Below are 5,633 nucleotides of genomic sequence, written 5' to 3' on the forward strand. Positions count from 1 at the left end.
ACAAGTGGATCAGTCCAGTCCATAGCAGTGGCTTGTACACATGGTGCAGACCAGGAGGAGAGCAAGCGGGTAGGAGCCAGGTCGTAATCTTCAAGGGTCTGTCCCCAGTGACCTAATTCTGCCAGCTTACCTCACCCAAGATAGCACCACCATCTGGGCACCAAGTGTCCAAAACAAGACTGCCAAGGACAGTTCAGATGGGAATCATTACAGTGATGATCCATGCTGCCCCACAGAGGACACTGCATAACCCTGGGGACAGCCCTGCCAAGTAAGTGCCCACCTGCTCCTTTCATAGGCCCATGATGGGGAGTTTGCCACGCCTTCCAGAGGGCAGCTCTCTGAGAGTCTCACTCCACCAGCACCAGATAGGATCCACACAGCCAGCCAGCCACCCATAAGAAGTCATTTCACTGTGCCCGAGGCAATGGATGGCTTCCACACTGGAGGAAGGCACTTGAGGAATGAGCCAGCCGCTGGATCGGACACACGGGGTAGATGAAGTGCCTGGTCCCTGACCAACTGAAGCAATGGCTCCTTTTGTTAAAGCCACTCACTAAAATCGAGATGGTGACATGATAAATGCTGGTCAGGGTTAGACCAATGAAGCATCGCACACACAGCTCTCTCCCTGACAGGACTTCGTGACTTGTCCCAGGCTGAAAACCTAGGGGAAAACTGAGTTTCCTATATAAGAGAATGTGCCAGAAGCTTCCAGGGTTCCATTCAGTATGGCTGAGGTTGGACCTGGAAGTTGACAGCTCTCTCACATGATGCTGGTGTTCCCCAAAAGGCCACATTGGTGGGCAAAGGACTTTTAAAAGATGCCCTCCGGCTGGGTGTGGTAGCATACGGCTTTAATCCCAGCACTCAGGAGGCAGAGGTAGGTGGATCTCTGTGAGTTCAAGGCCAGCCTGGTCTACATAGTGAGATCCAGGACAGCTGGAGCTACGGGGAGACCCTGTCTCAAAAAAGATCAAAAAAAAAAAAAAGAAAGAAAGAAAAAGAAATGATGTCCTCCCAGGACCAATGCTCTGTTGTCTCTGCAGTCTCAAAGCTTGGCAAGGGATCTTGTGTTTGTATCTTGTACTGTACCTCTGCTCCCAGCTGCTGGTCCCCAGCCCCATTGGAGGAAGGAACGCTCTCAGCCATGAACTTTCACCTGAATGAACCTGGGAACATGCCTCAAATACTCACCCTTCACTTACTGAGAACCTACTGTGTATGTGCCAGTTGCTGGACCAGGTACTGGGCTCCAAGGCACCCCTTGAGATACTCAAAAGCAAACACAGGATCTTAAAGTTCATACGTTCAACCCCCATGTGCCTAGCAGTGTGCAGGAGACTGACAGGCAGAGTTTTCAAAGACCAGACTCTGCCACTGGGAAGGTTAGAAACCTCAGGAGGTAGGAAGATGCTCCTCATTCCCTCATCCCTGCTGGGACACAGAACTGTGCTGAGAGTTAACAGTACAACTAAATATATAATGAATCAGAACCAAGATATTCAGAAGGTAGAGAAAGCTCCATAGCTGTGTGAGACAAAAAGGCTCTGTAAGCTGTATGTTAATTACTGCTGTGACACTTCAGACAGTCCATCATTGTGGGAACACAGGGCAGGAACTTGAAGCAGAAACCATGGAGGAATACAGCTTGCTGGCTCACTCAAAGACCCCTGCTCAGCTAGCTTTCTTATACAACCCAGGACATCCTGCCTAGGAAATGGTGCTGCCCACAGTGGACTGGGCCCTCTTACATCAATTAACAGTCAAGACAATCTCCCACAGACCAATCTGATCTGGAAAATCCCTCAATTGAGATGTCCTTCTCAGGGGCCCCTAGGCTGTTGTTTAATTGACAGGCAAAGCTATTCAGAACACAAAGAGTTTCAGTCCATCATGGGTGAGACAGGAGAACAGGTCAGAGAGTAAGGTCAGGAAGATTTCATGCAGAGTCTTACAGAGTTAGAGCAGGTAAGAAATAAGTCAACAAAGAGAAAGGCTGAAGCCCCTTACTAGAGCAGACTAAATCCAGGAGCCAGCACAAGTGCAGAGGTACTCCAGAGTGATTACAGGTAACCTATGACTGGTTATAAAACTAAAACACAGACCTCTGGGTGGAGAGTTAAGATGTCAATGAGACATGTGGTATGAAGTTGTATGAAAGACAGAGCATAAGCAAGAAAGCCCTCACTGTGCAAATTAGCTGAAAGGCCTCACTGTGTGGCATGGAAACACCCTTCACCACCACCACACTTTGTGCACTGTTATTGTGTAAGCATCTAAACTTTTGGGGCAGTTGGCTTCCTTCTCTGAGAGTGGGAATGCCCTCCAGTGGTGCTCATCTGGTGTGTGACACAACTGTGAAGATGTGAACAAATATCTATTCACCGTAGACAGGGAACAAGCTAAGGAGGCCACCAAAGTTCCAACTTGATGAACCAGTGAGTTTTATTGGGGTGACTTGAAAGTATATGTGTGAGGGGTTACTTCCAGAAGCAGAAATGACTGAGCATGCGTGACAGCTCAGGAAAGTAAGAAGCCAGGACCACACTGTGTAACGTGCGGGCGGCTCCACAGGTCAGAAAGTCTCAGCTGTCCTCGGTGCTTCTATAACCTTGGAGAGGGAGGGACTTTGTGCATCTGGTAAGTTTCAGGGACTGGCTGAGACTTGTGAGTTGTTCACTTCCTGAGTCTTAATGAACCTCCCTTTAGAACTTCCTCAGTCTGAAGAGTCTTCCACCTAGGATGGAAGGTTTTGGTTCCAAGGAAGCTACTACACAACCACCAACCCCACTATCGGTGGCAGGGAAGGCACTGAGGAGTGATGAGCTCACACCTGGCAGCCAAAGTGGAGCAGGGCCTCTTCACACCACAGTGCATCAGGAAGCAGAGGGCAAGCCAGGAAATATTCCCAAAGACCCTCCCCTAGTGACCTATTTCCTCCAGCCAGGCCCCACCTCCCAATGCTTCCAGAATCTCCCAAAATAGTACCATCAGCTGAGAACCAAGCATTCAAAACTGGAGCCTGTGGGGACACTTCAGATTCAAACCTCCACCGCTGGGAGCTGAGCACCAATAGGGAAGTTCTTACTGTGATGAGGCACAAGCTGTCCTGTAGCAGTAGTGCTGGCACAGGGTCTCCCACAGCCTCAGGGGAGGGGACCACCTGTTGAGTCGGGATTGTACTTGGGGAAACTGAGGCATGGAGGCAACAGTGACATGCCCAGGGTCACATTGCCAGCAAGAAGTGAGACTCAGGGCTGTGTGGCTCCCAATCCCATATTTGTCACATTTGGTTTTTGGGGTTTTTTTTAACATTTTCAATTGAATTTTTGTGATTTTCATACAGTAGAATTTGATGGTATTTAGATGCCATCCTCCTCTTATCCCCCCCACCACCCAATTTAATGCACTCTGCTACATATATAATAAGGGCTATAGAGTCCAATTTGTGTCCCCAAATGTCCTTCAGTATGGATCCATCCTCTGGAGCCTGGTTAACCTACCAAGAATCCCGTCCTTGAAAGAGACTGTCTCTCCCCCTCCCAGCAGCCATCAGTGGCTACAATTTCCTTAGGCTGGGTTGGGGTTTCTTACCCACTTCCTTATGTCTATGCTGGGATTTTGTATGATTTGAACTTTCATGGAACTTGTGCATGTTGTTACCACTGCTGTGAGTTCATATGAGTACCTGACCATCTGTCTAGAAAACTCTGCTTCCTTGTGGTCATCCACCACCTCAGGCTCTTCTCTGGTGAGAGTTGAGAGATGCATTAATCTATAGGTATAGCAAGAAGTCATTCGGAGTTAGTTTAATACAATAACTATTTGCTACAAAACTAGTATTAGGTTTGCCACTATGTCCTGTAACCTGTCTAACCTCAGGTTCTTAGACCTGATATCAGTATCAGGTATGGGCTCCATCTTATGAAGTGGACCTTAAATCCAGTTAGAGAATAGTTAATTACTCCCATAATATTAATGCCACTCTTGCATTCGTGGGCATATCTTTCCAGGCCAGTTGTTGTAGTTCACAAGATTCACAGCTGGGTAAGGCTGATTATTTTTTCCCTTCTGGTAGCATGCATAGCACCTTCCAGCACTATGAACGCTAGCCAGTGGAGATGAGACTCTGAAGTCAGCACCAGCTTGATTTCTCCCTGGTTGTTCTACAGCTCATCAATGTAGTGTCTTCAGCAGTAGAATCTTGACCATGACATTCTGGTGGATAACCACGAGCAGGGTCAATAAGCCATATGTTAATCTCCTACAGTAGAGGGTGGAGAACTGTGGCCCTTGGCACCCGTTGTTTTAAATGAAGTTTTATTGGAATATGGCCATGTCATGTCCACTCACACAGGCATCCTCACAGCTGCCTTCCTGCCACAGTGACGGAGCTGGGAAATGCCAGCAGATGCTGTATGTGGTTCACAAGCCCATACATATGGGTTCCCTCCCCAGGTCACAGTCCTCAAATCAGGGGTGGGGGGCACTGGAAGACGTCTCGATTGTTTACCCAGCTGGAAAGTCCTGCGCAGTCTTGCTTTCGTTGCTTCACTGGCTTTGTCATTATTTCCTGAAAATTGAATGCTACCCCCATTCTTCTTAGTCCTTCCTCAGGGCCTCTGCATATGTCCTTCCCTCCATCTTGAATGCTATTCCCTGTGCTCCTCAGATACCTCCCGCTTTTCACAAGGGTTTCAGGCTTGAAAGTGCTTTCTCAAAAAGGTCCCCTTACCCCCTCCACTAAACTAAAATAGCTCCTTGCTTACCACCCCCTCCTGGTTTTCTTTTCCTCTTGATGCTTACCACTAAGATGATCAGATTCCTAAGTGTTGGGGGGGCGGATAAGTGGGGGGGGTGACCTTGAACTCCTGGTCCTCTTGCCTCCACCTCCGGAGTGCTGGGATTACAAGCATGCAGTACCACACCTGGTTTATGTGGTGCTGGGACTTGAGCCCTAGGCATACTAAGCATGCTAGGGTAGCACTCTCCTGAGCTACATCCCTAACTTCTCATTCATGTTTCTTTAGCCAGTGTCTGTCTGTCTTCCCACCAGGAAATAAACTTGAACCAGACTAAGGTCTCTGTCTTTTTCTTTTCCTACAGCTCAAGACCTAATCCACTGTCCAGCTCACAACAGATCCTCAGAATATTTTTGTTGGGTGAATTAATGATTTCTCTCAACCTCCTTCCCACCCAGACAAAAGAGGAGACTAAGTCTCAGTGCATATGGCTTAGGGCAAATATAGGGAAAGACCTAAAGCAAAGGTAATTGTGATAAATTAAAGAATCCAACTTGCAACTGCATTTAAAAAATATTTGTCTATTATTTTTATGTTATTTTATGTGTATGAGTGTATTGCATGTAAGTGCACTGGTGTCATACAATAGCCATGGAGGTCAGGAGAGGGTGTCAGATCCCCTGGAATGAGAGTTATGGATGGTTGTTAGCTGCCATGTGGACTCTGGGAACAGAATTGGGTCCTCGGCAAGAGCAACCATTGCTGTTAACCACTGAGCCATCTCTCCAACCCACAACTACTTTTTTTTTTTTTTTTTTTTTTTTTTGCCCTAACTGCCTAGCCAATTCCTACCTCCTATTCTTATCATACCATCCTCTGAAAAGGTTA

Source organism: Nannospalax galili, unplaced genomic scaffold (assembly GCF_000622305.1).
Source record: "Nannospalax galili isolate Female #2095 unplaced genomic scaffold, S.galili_v1.0 scaffold32, whole genome shotgun sequence".
NCBI classification, from domain to species: domain Eukaryota; kingdom Metazoa; phylum Chordata; class Mammalia; order Rodentia; family Spalacidae; genus Nannospalax; species Nannospalax galili.